General features: G+C 30.7%; 1 protein-coding gene across 29 annotated transcripts in view; it reads left to right on the top strand.

Moving 5' to 3' along the window:
• The window catches only part of Trol (terribly reduced optic lobes), a 145364-nt gene that overhangs the window by 1985 nt on the left and 127130 nt on the right, over positions 1-16249 (top strand). The gene's annotated exons all lie outside the window — the stretch shown is intronic.

Consider the following 16249-nt stretch of genomic DNA (forward strand, 5'->3'; position numbering starts at 1 on the left):
AGAACTAGATTATTCCTTTTTGAAAAAGCACTTATATAAGTTGTATAATTTTCGGAGCTTTATATTTTTTTCTGTTTCTAAAATAAAATACGTCGATTGCATTATACAAAAAAATTCGCGAGTTAACGATGATCAACAGGTATAGGGAAAGAGAACCGATATATCCCCATGGATTGTCGAATATTCGATGATGAGTGGACTCGGAAAATACGGATCGAATTGTTATGCGAAACACCGCCGAACTTGTCGGACACCCCAGTAAGAAACATTCTCTGATATAATTCGCGCGAATCGATTATATTCCGATCACACCTCGAACTCCGTAGATGCGGATACAAGCACAAGTCGAACTCGTGTCATCGCGAACTCGGATCGCTTCTGGAACCCGCCAATCCAGCGAAATATCATTCCACGGGGTACGAATTTCCGCCGAAGCGACATTTCGTCGACCGACTGACGTGACGATCCTTCGGGTCAGCTTCTTCATAACTTTTACGACGCAATTTTTTTCAGGCCTATAATAGCGCGTAAACGAAGATTTTCTCAATTTCAAATTGTTACTAAGAATAAATTACTTATAATTATTTAGTTAAAAATTTTTTAAGTTAGATTTCTTTCTTACATATATCTACAAAAAATTCTTTTCAAGATTTAATAGGGAATCTCTTTTCTAAAAAGAAAAACCTTTATATAGGTTTATTTAGATATGTATGTATAAGATATTCTATATATGTTAAAAGTACAGAGTATAGTCAAGGTAATTAATAGATATTGTGTTTTGGAAACTTCAAAATATTCACACATACGTGAATTTATAATCAAAAATTTTTCAACTATTCAATATTCATGAAAATCTTATGTGTATACATCTTCTAAAAAGCACTTCTTCTAATTTCTCTTTCTTAATAATTTATACAATTAATTTTACATATATATATATATATATATATATATATATATATATAATTAGATTATATTATATATTTTTAATTAGTACTTTAAATTGCTAAATAAATATATAAAAATAAATTAATACATATATTAAATAGAAATATAATATGTTTTTGTTATAAATTAAGAAACTTGAGAGAGACTCGAATTTTAATTCTCTCTCTCTCTCTCTCTCTCTCTCTCTCTCTCTCTCTCTCTCTCTCTCTCTCTCTCTCCCTCTCTCTCGATCGATCGATCGATCGATCGATCGATCGAATTAAAAATATTTATTTCTAAAAAGACAAAATTCTTACCAAAAATAACAATACAATTAATTTCATACATTGGCATTATATATTGCACTATTTGAAAATCAGGTAAAATATAGCTCGTATTTAACATGACCTAGATAAAGTAATTTTCAAAATGTGTCTTTTTTTAAAATGTGTATGTGCAACTAGTTTCACTGAATGACCGCATTATTATGTCACTTAACTTATTTTGAAACAAATATTTTTGACTGCAAAACTGGTCAAATTATGACAGAGGAAAGAATATTTCAGTCCAAATCGACTAGAATAAATGCATTTCTATCAGTAATAGAAAAATAGAACAAATACATTTCTATCAACGATCAATTTCGTCGAAAAGTTTCGGTATATTGTCGATCGAAAGATTTGTGTTATAGTATACCTATTTGCCATGATAACTTGACAGTGATTATGTTATCTTCCGTCGCGTGTATTGAATATCGAGATACCAGTGATATATAAAGGCAAAACAGTAAGATGAAAATTACGATGCAAAAATATTTTCGTACTTCGCAACTAGTTCGGGTATGTTAAGAATCTCAAGTGATGTTCCTCTCATTCAGAATCTATAGCAATGCATGTGTCTTCTGCGATGTGTGCTATTTGAAGCAGCATAGTAAATGGCTCTATTTGAGTTCCAACATCACGCTACTGTGACACATAGGTCCGCATTCTCATTGCATTCGCAAATAGTGATGCACGCACACGACAATGCGAAAAGTCAAATAGAAGTATTTAAATAAAAGTATTTAAATTTAACTGCAATCTTTATTCATTCTTTACAGAATATCGCAAGCATTGATGCCGTTTTAAAAGAAAACAGCAAATATAAAGTAATTCTGAAGTAATAACCTGAAGTAATAAATTAAATATTAACTCTGTGTACCTGTATGATATAATCTAGAGAGTAAGCTGTGTTTTTTAATTCCGAGAACAAATCCGTCAAGGACGTGAGGATTTAAATTCGTGCGTTTTCACGGCGATAGAAAAATTTTTTAGGGATAATATATCGTTCCGATCCACGAGACACTGACTCGATGAATCGCGAATCGGCGGATATTGAATTAAAATAGTTATTCTCGGAACGGCACGTTCGCCACGGTTCGTCGGTAGCTTGATTAATTTCGAATCGTTCCTCGATCTGGAGTCGAATTATTATTTCACGGCGCTTGCAGACATTTGCATGCACAAATGATCATTTTACTAATCGGCATTTTGACAACAGGAGTTATAAATCGTATTAGACGCGAAAATGAGCACAATAATAGAATAAAATGCAAAATGCGTCTCTCTGCAGATACTCTCTTTCAAAAATCAAGAAAGTTTATAAAAAAGTATTGTTATCTCGAGTATTATGGAATATAATGTAATTTACTATTATGTTATTTTACATATATGTATAAATTTTATAAGTGTCAAATATAAATTCAGATAATATCGATACATAATAATCTTTTTAATATAATTTATATATATATATTTGTGATATCATAATATATTCTACCTTGAACATATACACACACACATATACACATACACTCGTACTAGTAGCCTAAAGATATTATTCGCGTTAGTTGATCGTGCTCGATTTATCAATGTACGGATAGAGTGACGCCCTTGGCATAAATTCACCTTATCACAAATTTGTCGATTAGGTTCTGTAAAGCTATAAATATCTGAGAGAGAAAGGGAAAAGAAAAGGGAGACAGTATTATTATTATAACAGTTCTATATAATATATTGCTACCAATAATTCTTTGTAAATTTTTGGTTCGACAAATTATCGACAAGCGATTTTACCGCATTTTAATCTCTATCAAGGAACCGACTGTGCCATTGCGACATACAGTGCATATATGTACAGAGAGAAAGCTAAATCCCGACACTCGTCTGACAACTTCTGAATATCGTTAAAACAGAGATCGTGCTTACAATTTAATCATCTTACTTAGCCGTAACCTCGAATCATGTTTCCACATACTTTATCGTCTTAAGTAATTTATGTGTACTAATAGTGCATGTTAAAAAATATTGCCTAAATAGGAAAAAAATTAAGCGGACGCCAATGCTTATTAAAATTATTAATATATAAATGATTAATTAATTTCCTAAGTTAATATTCCTGCTTCATATAAACCAAAATCATAAACAATAAATATTAAGATATCGTATAATTTGTGTTAAAAAATAAATTAAAACCTGTAAAAGTTATTTTAATTTTATCGAAACAAAACTACCATAATAATCTTTCAGTTATAATTCATTCATAATTATGAAACTTAATTGTATGTACTAGCATATATTTACGTTTCTGAGGAATCCGATAATACTTTTCTTACTACTTATATTTATTTATTTTTCATCAAACTATATCATCTAAATCAGCAACATTTGATTCTCGTATTCGTTATTCCTTTCGTATGGAGGAATAGATCGTCATGATTTTTCGTGCGCGTGAATCCTCTTCTGGAATATTATCCTTCCGTAAAAATGACGATGTACGCGGAAGAAAAAGTTGTGGTCCTTCTGTTATTGCACCCCTTTTTCTCGTTCATACCTTCGCCATTCCTGACCATTCTTGCTTGAATTGCGAGGGATTCGCACGGACGAAGGATTTGAAAGATTTGTATCTTATGAAAAATATGGTAATGTACATAGTGTGGGCTGGTGGCGCATTCGATACAGTACTGTTGCTCTATAGCGCTGCTCCTCTGCCCCAGCGGATCACATTAAATATTATGTAAAAGAGTCCATTCAAATTCATATATTTTTCTTAACAATTTATAACACTATATATATATATTTTTTTTTTATTTTTCTCTTTGTTTAAGCCTCAATAATCGTGCGTATTTGCCGTCGATATAATTTCTATATAAACGGGATGCGTTTATACGAAGATTGACAGAATATATTTTCAAAAAATGGCACAAGTCTTCCTACTCCAATGTATGTAATTTCGTATATGGTACGGATAATTTGAAAAGTTTAGGTTCTCTCTCTGTCTCTTCTACATACATAAACAGAGATATCATCATTTGCTCTTGCAGGGCTTCATTGGGTACGAAAGATTTTCAAACTTGCGTTTACAGTGCTTCCACAAGCGCAAGTACCTGCTTGTAAAAAAATATAGCATTAATAAGATTTCCATCAGTAGATGAAATATATAATTAAAGTAATTATTATGTAGAAATGTGTGATTTATAATAGTCCAATGGTTTTGATAAAAATATTATCAGTTTATTTGATATTTAACATTATTGCAAGTTATGATGTCAAAGGCATGAGGTATAGAGAATAATTGCTAAATCTAAGTTATAATAAAAATTTGATTTAACTTCTTTCAAATTTGTAATATTGAAAGTTTTGAATTTATATCATTTTTATTATTGCTAATAAAGTATAATTTATGGTCAGAATATATAAAAGAGCTATCCTTTATATTTAAAAGCTTAAAATACACGTTAATGATAAGTCTTACAGCGATTATAATTTACTCGTGTAACATGTAATTTCTTTATACGGTAAAATATATAGTAATTATAACGAAATACGTAAACATCATTTTCGGGAAAAATCAAATCTCAGAGAGAAGTGCGATTTTAAAAATAAACATAATATCTCGAAATGATCAATAATGTAAATTGATGACGAAATTTTTTCATAGCATCAAAAAATGCGGCAAAAAGGTATTCATTAAAAACTTTTTTTTACTAATAACAGCGATTTATTTATTACATACTAATATCGAAAGTAAAAAAATATACTATTGAAAAATATTGAAAATGATTAATATATCATTTTGCTTCGCAAAATTGACGAAGCGATGAGTGACACGCATAAATCTTATGTAATTGAGCCTGTGCACGAAAATGATTTGAAATGGACAGTTTAAAAGGGCTTTAAATAGCTCAAAAATTACATATTGGATGATAACTTTAATACTATAAATACCACTTATTAAAAAGGGTCATAAATTTCATCGGTTGACCCTAATGAAGTCATACGGATGTTTCAGATGATTCCCACAGGAGCGTGCATGCATTTCGAACATTTAATTGATTGTCGCGTCGAATTAACCCAAATTTAAAGGATCACAAAGTAACCTCGATATGATAATTCAAGACGATCGTCCGTGCAATCTTATTACATATGTGTCACTTTCTATGATGCAATTCTCTGACGTATTTCTGTAACAAACTAATTTATCATAATCATCACATGATCATCTCGAGAAACATAATCATTACGCATGAAAATGAAAAATAAAGCGATCGAATTTGATTTTCAAATGTTACATAGACATAAAATTTGTAGTTAATTAATTTATATTATTATTTATTATTTTGCACAATGTAATATAATAATTGTCGATTTGTAATAAATAATTATATCATAATTGACATATTTCAAGCATAATGTTTCACATAGTCTATTAATCACAACTAATTTCGACATAATTTGGGCGCGTCAATTAATGTGATATGACACGCGACGCGAATATCGAAAAATCTTTCACTTCGATTGCTTTGCGGCACTAAAAGGATTAGGCCGGTATCTGATATTACGTAAATTGTCAGGGTCGTCGAAAAATCGAGATGCATATGGGAAGAAACGAGAGAAAGAAAAAAGATTGTAAGAAAGCTATAATGCAAGCAGATGGGACGTGAAAGGACCTTCATCCAAAAGGCATGTACGATAAATCGCTTACCTAACCGTGCGAAGTCCGCAATGGTGTGCGCGGCAGTTTTATTCTTTTTTTCACATCATTATGCGCGTTCACAGGAGCGAATTAATTATTTCAGGCGAGCCGCAGGTTCATTTTATCGCTCTCGATAATATTACGAAATCGTATCCTGTTACAGTGCCATCATTTAACTGAGATTAACATTGAAATCTGCTTAATTAATATTTGTTTCTTTTATCGATTATGCCTTTCACGTTATTTCATTAAACAATCAAGCACATAATACAAAAACAAAATACGGAAACGTGTTCAAGATAATATTAAATTCTTTTTGCTAGGACTTCTAATATGCGTTGAACAGTCGTTTTTTTATAAAATTTATTTGATCACTTTGATCAGAAATAGATTAAAAACGCCAGAACATACTGTTTGCACAAAATATTCATTATGTGACTATATAATATAACTTATTCTATTCAAAAACTTAATTTTGTTTTAGCGAAAATTTTCGTATTGTAATTTAATTCATCCTCATAATTAAACGTCTTATTAATTTGTTATGCACGTAAAAGCCGATAGATATTTTGGATGATAATTGGACAATGAATGACGTTTTATTCATCATATAATACCGGTATATTATAATTTCTTCATTAGTATCGACTCTCAGTATGAATGGATGTTCAATGCGATATTCTCGCACCTTATTGTCACTCATGCACCTCTCATGCTAACTGACGCCTTTTGGAATTCTCGAAAGTCTGTCGAGAGAAGTCGTTTGCAAGTACTAATTCTCTAATCCTCGAACGGTGGGTACTTGAGGACCAGCGATGAGTGAAGCGTTAAGTGTCGTATCGTCAGAAGGGATCTACTTTTTGCTACGTTGGGATTATTTACCGGACACTTGTGTAAGTATATCCGTGCTGAAAGGACATTTACGTTACTTATGCAGTCTACCACCAGCAATTATCGCCGGACATCATTCCGTCTCATTCTCTCTCTTTCCCTGTCATAGGACGATATCGCATTTATATATATAGCGGATGATGAACAGTAAGAAGACAAATATACGATATCACGGGCTGTCAATTATAAACGGTCGCTTCAAAAATTATAAGCGTATTTTTAACCAGAATAATTTAATATTTATGACTTGTCGAGATATGTATATATTAATAATTGATTGTTGAATTCGAAAATTATATTAAAAATATAAATTTCTTAATAAATATGAAATCGATTTTGTCTTGAAAGAAACTTAAGCTCTTAATTATGAGAGAGAAGTTATTTGATAATGAAAGTTAAAGTACTGTAACAAAATATCAAAATTTGAGATTAAATAATCCAAGATCTTCTTATTCTCGGATAATTTCAATTACTTTACTTTCAAATTAAGTCTCAAGCTTGATGATAATAATGATACTAGATAGAGATTTTAAATAAATTATGCAGTAGAACAAAAATATCCAACCCAATATATTGCATGCGGCCGTCAAATTTGTCTGCACAGTGTATGTGAGTTAATGGGTTACTCACGCGGTAGCCCAGGAATTTTTGATAACTTATCGTCGTGATTGTATCGCGGACGTGATAAAACTCCGCGCTTCCTATATTCCATATTTATCCCGACGCCCTCGAAAGAAGCCGCGAGTTTATTCATTGCGGGCAAGTGTCTTGGGCGGAATAACGAAGGCAAAAGTCTCGTCGTCGCTGTCTTTCTCGCGTCTACGGGAGCGGCCATAAATAGATATAGACAAGAGAAAAGGCATATAAACATCTACTTAAGTTCGTGAGAGGATGCGTGTAGAGTGCGTGTCTTTAATTAAAATCGGAATCCGTCCCGCGTCGACCGAACAATTAAGGCGCTTTTACTCGAAATCAACAGAAATAATATATATACATACATATATATATATATATATATATATATATATATATGTATATATATTATTTCTGTTGATTTCGAGTAAAAGCGCCTTAATTGTTCGGTCGACGCGGGACGGATTCCGATATATATATATATATATGTATATTTCATATTTTGACCTACATTTCAATTTTCCATTATTTGCATGAGAAATAATTTTGTGCTAAGTTTTATACTTTATTTTAATCTAATTATCTGAATAAGTTTTATAATTTTATTTACATTAATGACTAATATGAGCTTATACTAGGCAAATATTGAATTTATGCTTATCATGTATGAAAGACCTTTTATATTTGAGCGGTTTAAAATGCATTTGCATAGCATATATACTCAGATCAAATCGAACCGATCGGTATGTTACGATATTAATTCGAGCCAATTGACTACCGATCTAATGTTTAAAATTGAATACCGAAAATTGTTTAAGTTTTTCTTTTCATGTTAAATGGTAATATGATTCCATAATAGATAACAGATTTAAATCAAAATAAATCAGCAAGAAAATTGATATTCTTAATAATATACTCTAATCAATTATTACATTTGGAAAGAAAACTATTAATAATTTCTCTTAGTTCTCTTCGAAAAGATACTTTTTTAATATATTTTTCAATATGAATAGTTATATTTAAAAAAAAAGATTAGATATTCTCTAAAATTTTTGTTTTTATTTGTAATCTTTACATTTACAATTAACATTTCTATTAATTACTTTTATATAAATTCTAATTAAGTGATAAACTTGTTATCTTGATTAATGATAACTGGTCAATTTCTTCGAATACGTTTTACGACGTTTATCATTCGTGCGCTCGATGAAATCAGCAATATTTGCTCCCGGCGCATCTCAGATGTGACGTAATCGTGGATGTACGGGTGTGGAGTTTTATGCAAACGATCCCGTAAATCATTTTATTCACGTTCCATCGAGTCGCTCCCAAAAGTCAACCTCCTTCCCTTGCCATCTTTCGGACCGGTCTTTTGAAAATAGGCCTACACCGTGATCAAAAAAGTTACATACGTAAAATCGCATTAAGAAGGTTGAGAGAGTATATCACTTGCGGATTCGAAATGCTGCGAGATTAAACATTTAATCCGCGTTTGCCAAATTACATCAGAATCAATTTAATTAAACAAAGTGTTTCTATCCATATATATATTTAATTTTATATCTGTTTTATTTCTTTCTTTGTTCCTTTTAATATTATATTTAATATTATGTAAGCAGTTATCGATGCATTTAACATATATCTTTCTGGGATATATGACAATTATATTGTTAGAAAAATTTTTGTAATTATGAAATTACCTTGAGAATACGCAGTAATTGATTCAATTTGTTATTGTAAAAAATGATATAAGAAACATTTGTAATTGCATAATTTGCTATCGATAACGTTCTACACTAATAGATTTAATAGATCGAAAAAAGAGAGAGAAAGAAGTCAATGTATTTGAATAATGTATGTATTCAATTATTTAAATCATCTGAACAAGTTTCATCATTTATTCGCTTACATCCAAGATCTTTATTTTTCGCTTATATCCCAAATTTTTATTTTGCTTTTTTCTTCTTTGTCGTACATTATTTGCGATAAAAATAATTTAATTAAACTTAATTATATAATTTTTTCCTTAAATTTTGCATGTATAAGATGTACATTAATTTATTTATAAAAACATGCCGAAAGTTTAAATGTATTCAACAACGTTAATTCGACAACGAATTCAACATTTCAACATTTCTGAAATAAATTAACAGTTTAAAATGGCATGCTTAATGAATTATTAAGGAATACGATAACTTGTTTTTCGTCGTAGAAAAATATTGTCGTTTCCCTCATTGCATAAAAATAAATACTTAAAACGTTCCTGGCGCCGAATGTTTTAATACCGTTGTTCAAAATAATCACGCCTATTACATACATTGTATTACAAGCATTACAATAGATTGTATAGGCCACATAACAAGTACACGCCCTCAAAACAAGTAATATAGTTCGGCTGTGCGGGATGGCATAAATATTATCCGACCGGTTCGCTCGACTAATCGATTTTTCATATAATCCTTATCGGAGTATTAACGTCGCTGGATCTATTCTCGTAGTCGCTTTCAGCTCGTTCCTTCACCATTTCCCTTCCGAATATGTGTACGCTCGTGTATCTTCCCTCGGGCGAGCGGCACGACTCCTACGATATTGGTCATTAAATTAATCGGATATATCCGGCCGACTTTCGCGGTCGGCCGTAAAATTAAGCGGCGATTGAACGTATTTTCGCTGGTACCAAACCGAAAATAATCTCCATTTTCGGCGCGTATTGAATTCATCAGCATACGTCTCTCGCCGCCGTTTTCGATAGTTAAATTCAGAATTTTAATAATATGCTTTAATCAATTTAGAATGTTTTTATCTAAACAAAACTAATATTTCTGACATTATTTTTTTTAATTGTAATAAATTAGAATAGTAGTAATAACGTTACAATGAAATTGAACTAAAATAATTAAATAATTAAATACATAAATAAATAAAATTATAATAATATCTTCTGTCTGTGAATTATATATATTATAATATATAATTAATTATAATAATTAATTTATAACTAATTCAGAGCTATTAAATTAAAATGACAAAAGAACAATGATTTCTTATTATTAATTAGTGACATGTAGCAAAGCTAATCACAGCAATGGAAACGAACCTCTTGCGCGTCTGACTCTAGTCTGGTCAAGTCGGTCGTTATCCCCTGAATAAAGTAACTTCGACGCCCGGACAGGTAGGATCTCGGCTCGAGCCCGAGCTTTTGCCGCATCTCTACGCATGCACTGGTAAATAACGTATTTGTGCGCCCACCCACTCCCGACTGCTACCGCATTGGCTATTTTCCTAGCCGATACGATGCTTGCTTCAAAACTGACGCGAAGTTAGAAAATAAATCACTATGAAGGAGAATGCAAAGCATTAATTATTAGGCTAAATCGCGATATTAGAAAAAGAGAAGGATAAAAAAAAAGAATAGAAGAATATTATGACTCAATCCAGAATAAATGTCAATCAAATAAAAAAAAGCGATTTTTGTCAAAATGCAAAATTTTTTTCTCAATATAAAAAAAACAGTAGCAAAATTATGTAATTTTTATTTGTGGTTTCAAATTTTATGTTTACATCTATCAATTCTGTTTATCTTTGATAAATGAGTTATTTTTTTATGAATAAATGAACGATTTAATGTTTTGAAAAGCGAATCTATTTTAAATAGTATAAAAAAATATATTATAATATTATAAATTATTCAAATCCTCGGTGTAACTTAGATAACATATTTCATTAAAATTGCAGTCGGAAAAAAATTATATATATGTATATATATATATATATATATATATATATATATATATATATATATTATTAGCAATTATATGTATTTACAATTATTTTCCTTATACATAATGTAATTTTTAAATCTAATTCAATTTAATTTTTCTGTTTAATTATTTATTTAATCTATTACAATAATTGCATCACAAATGAAACTTTTAAATATACATAAGAAATGTAAATAACCGACCCGATTGAAATCAATAACAATAGAATTACGTGAATGATTTATTCTCGCAGATGAGATCATGGAATGATTTATAATTACTAACTGTCTCTACAATTCGCAAGTCTGAACACAAACAAATATATGCTATTTCGCTACAACAAATTCCGTGTTCAATAAAAATAAATGAACGAATGGCGCCTAGGGCATTGACATGTTTAACATTTTCAAGCTTTCGAATGAAATATTATCAATTTGACCTTATAAATAATTTCTGTGAACCAATAAAATAATTTGAATAGCTAAATAATGTCAATCGATGTTAATTTGTCACGTAATTGCTGTCACGGATAATCTTATGTAAAATTCCATATAATTTCGTTTTTATCGTTTTAAAATATAATAATTTCTAGCATAATTTTATAATTTTCTTTCAAATAGTTTTTATTTTTATTAAATTTTATTCAACGAATAATATCTTAACTTTATGTATAGAAAGCAGGTTGTTGATAAACATGTGCATTTAATATATGTGGCGATATTCTTATAAATGTGCATATTATTGAGATGCTATATCTAGGTATAAAAGATTAATTTATGCTAAATGATAAATTATATATTTTTTTAAGTGTCACGTACATGCTCGTTATCATTATTATCATCATTTTAGTGTTCTAATATGCAACTGTTTGATATAAATTATTTTTTAGAAATTTTAATTAAGAATATTAAAAAGATTGTATTTTACTTAATAATTTCTGTGAACAGAAATTGTTATATTTTCTCATTTCTAAAAATTTTCAACTATGTTCATTATGTATATCAAGACATAATACTTAATTTATTATATAGCAAAATTATATATATGTATATATATATATATATATATATATATATATATATATATATATAACTGTATAGTTTCTTTTTAGAGTCACACAGAGAAACAACTATAATGTATATAAGAGAATCGAATGATTGTCGTAGTGATAGTTAATCAATGTTGTAAATACAATGTCTGTTGGCGATGTCGATAAGAATCCGTGGATGAAAAATCGATGAATTGCAATATTACATAAGTCGAATTAATATATAATAAATAAATATATATATATATATATATATATATATATATATCACATAAAGCATATGCAATTTAATAAATCAAGGACATACACAGCGCGCATATAAAGATAAATCATTATTCCGATCTTATTCATTTAACTGCAGGAGATACGAATCAGAAACAGAAAACAAAAAGAGAAAGAGAGTCCATGTCACTGCAAGAATTATCTCGCGAGGTCGCAGGAAGGAGGCAAAAAGGAAGGATCCCATCAGGACTGTCTTGTCTGAAACGTGGGCGGATAGAACTGGTTCTCGCGTGTCCACTGTAAGGAACGAAGAAAGAGTCTCGTCTCTACTTAAAAGATGGGACCCTCGTTTTATCAGGGATCGGAGGGAGGAAAGAGAAGCTGACTCGTGTTAATCGGGTGCACGCACGGTCCCGTCTTCCCTAGATCCATGTGAAATCACAATTTTAGCGTGATCCGCCCGTTTAGTCCACGTCGCAGAGCCTGCCTTTGCGGAGACCAGCCGTCTCACGGCGAAGTCGAGCCCATGGCAACACCGTTGTGTCGCATCGCATCGTGCCAGTCCGGTATGTGAGTCAGACATGCCCGCATACGTGGGTCTGCTCGTATGCATATGCGCCCGAGGCAGAGGACGGAGGGCCCGCGCGCTCGAATCTTTTCTTTTTCTTCTCTCCCTTGCCGCGGCTCGATATACGACTTCGCGTTTAGCACGCGGAGTGCTAATAATTTTCTTTTTGCTGTCGGGCGAACGGTAATTTTCTACTTTGGTTGGAAATTAATTGCGTCGTGAAAATGGGAAATGCAGCTAAAATTATGGAATCTTTAAGAAAAAATGCTATCCACGATGAATATTGATTTTAAACTTGATAATTCTACAGCGATATCGTTGTATTTTGCTTACAGAGTATCATCAAAGCAGAAAGCGAAAGAGAGAGAGAAAGAGAAAGAGGGAGAGAGAGGAAGAGAGAGTTGAATTACCATCACTTAAGTTACTTAATATTAATCGAAATATATGGGACGCGAAAATGAAGAAAGAAAGAGTCCGCAAATAGAGTTAATGCGCGACGTAAACGAAAATGATGTCATGCTCCTTGTTTCTGATATAATCAATGTTTTTACTCTTTTATTAACCTTTGCAACATCGTGCACGTTTAAACTCATAATTTGTATTGTTAGATACGTTTTAACTCAGCTTCGTATCACATAATATAGACCTCATTGGTCATTGACCTTTCATCTTGTGAGAGGAGACACATTTTACAATTAGAGATAAAAATTCTACAGAACAGATTTTATTGGAATGTAAAAGACTTTACTTTGATGTAAATTAATGTAAATATAAAGGAATGATATTTCTTTACTAACGCAAAAAAAGTAAATATAAATTTAATTTTTTCCATAAATTCTCTCTTTTATTAATCTAAAATAATGAAAAATTATTTTTACTTACATAGATCAAATTATATAATCGTGGATTTCTCATAATGTAAAAGATTTAAGTTTGTTACGCATTCCTTTCGCCGAAGAGTCGGGTTATCTCGGCCAAAATTAGCTCTCCTAATCCGAATTCATAATCTGCGAAGTCTATCCGTCGTGAGATTAAAATATCAAATAAAAAATTAATTAGTTGTCGCGATTCGTTATATTTTACTATTCTTAGATATCTTTCTTAACTATTCCTTTCTTGCCGACGTGAACCTAAGATATAGTCCTATTACAAATCATGTATTAAAATTTTAGTCCGCCAATATAGTAAAGCTATCTACAATCAGAAGTCATCGCGCTTATATTCTTTCTTCTATTTAAAGTATGAATTTATTAAAGTATGAATATTACAAATTTATTAGAAATAAGATGATATATACTTTAATAAAATAATATATATGCAGTAATATATTACAGAGCAGAGAAATGTCTCTGCTCTGTAAATTTTTTACCAAGTTTTTATAAAAATTTAAATGGTTCAAATTCTAGAATGTCCCATTGAAATTCGTAAATTTAATATATTTTATTGTATTATTCTTATATTGCATTCGAATTTACTCAAAAAAGTTTGTTTCTATATTTGTTACTTTGTTAAAGTACTGTGATTTGTTAAAATGAATCTTTATTGTCTTTTGTAAGTTTGCTGGTGCAAACCTGGAGAATGCACGTTACGATTAAGATCAAACGAAAATCTTTCTCGTTCGTTTAAACAATCTCTGACCATATTGCAAACAAAATCCTGCGGATAAGAACCGTTCCGTTTCTCCGAATGGTCTAAGATTTATAGCTCGATCAAGTTTATGAGATGCTTACGCGACTACCATCCCTCGAAGCTGCCAGTCGGCTGTTTTTTTTTCTTCTCAGCCTATAAATCGCATTTTTAGAAAGTCTTACGTCATGCATCGCAATTGGATTCGCAGTTGGGCACGGTTATATGAGAACCGCATGCAAAGATTCGAAAAAATAGCTCCCTAAGTTAAACAAATCGAGCAAGAGAAAAAATTTTACCTCGAAATTTTATCATCTTAAAATATTATTTCCTTGAAATGTAATGGAATGCAAAGTCTTGGATATGCAAAGTTACAAAAAGTTACAATCATTACAATTAGAATTAGAAATAATTAGATATTATTTATAAAAACGTAATATAACGATAATAAGGATATATGACAAAAATAATGTTTAAGCAAGAAACTAAATTACTAATCGATATTCAGCGTTGTTTTATTCGGCCTAAGATAAACAGAACTACGTTTGAATGAAATGACAATTAAATATATATTAGAGAAAGATTTTATAAAAACTTGCAAGTCCGACATAAGTAAAAAAATATAGTTTGCTCTTATCAGGCAGCACATCATTAACTATCAAACGAATCGAGCTCGCTTATTGCTATTCGTTGAAGAAACCAGACATGTCTTTATTGCTGTTGATACGTCGATGGACGGCATCTCGTCCAAGATCGTTTCTTGCAAAAGGGAGACTGCAATGATTCCGGGAACGACGATAAACATTGATGATCACTGACAATCGACAAATTTTGTCGGATGAAATTAACATGTGTGAATTGAGACACAACATAACTCGGTTAAAAAATTTTATAAAATATAAAACAATATTTTTTTTTGAAGGAACAAACAGTCTGTCGAGAACAATTTTCATTCAATTGTCTATTTTTATTCTTATCATATACTGTGTATGTATTGCTTTGCATTATATCATTTGATATTATGATTCTTGTGATAATACAATGACACAGTGAAAATGAGAATTCGTGCTTGTTAGCACCCGAGAGCATACATTCTGACAACTCATCCGCTAACTGCAGTCTTTTCCAGTCTCTTGAGAGCAATGAGCCTTCTCTAATCAGTAGACCATTCATTCACTGTCTTTAGCAGGCTCAAAAGTTTAATGTTCGCATGACTTGTTCACGCGTTATGAATAATTGTTAAATTGTGTGTCAAATTATTTATATCTAAAAATTTAAACAAAAACTGTACGCTAGTGACACTAGTCTCATTTCTGCAAATTTTGAATCTGCATGTATTGAAAACCTTCGACAACTGTGAATTTTTAATAAATAATAATAATAAATAAATTTTAAGAAATAAATATAGGCATCAAATGATAAAAGCTATTTCAAAATTTTCGACAAAGTTATAAATCTACAGATCTAATTATAAATTTAATTCTCTCTCTCTTTCCCTCTCTTTCATTTTTCATTGATGAAATATTTTACTTAAAGTAAATCTTCATGCGCTTGATACAC

This window comes from Camponotus vicinus, unplaced genomic scaffold, assembly GCF_025532165.1.
Source record: "Camponotus vicinus isolate PSW18456_S1 unplaced genomic scaffold, iyCamVici1.0 SCAF_6, whole genome shotgun sequence".
Taxonomy (NCBI): Eukaryota; Metazoa; Arthropoda; class Insecta; order Hymenoptera; family Formicidae; genus Camponotus; species Camponotus vicinus.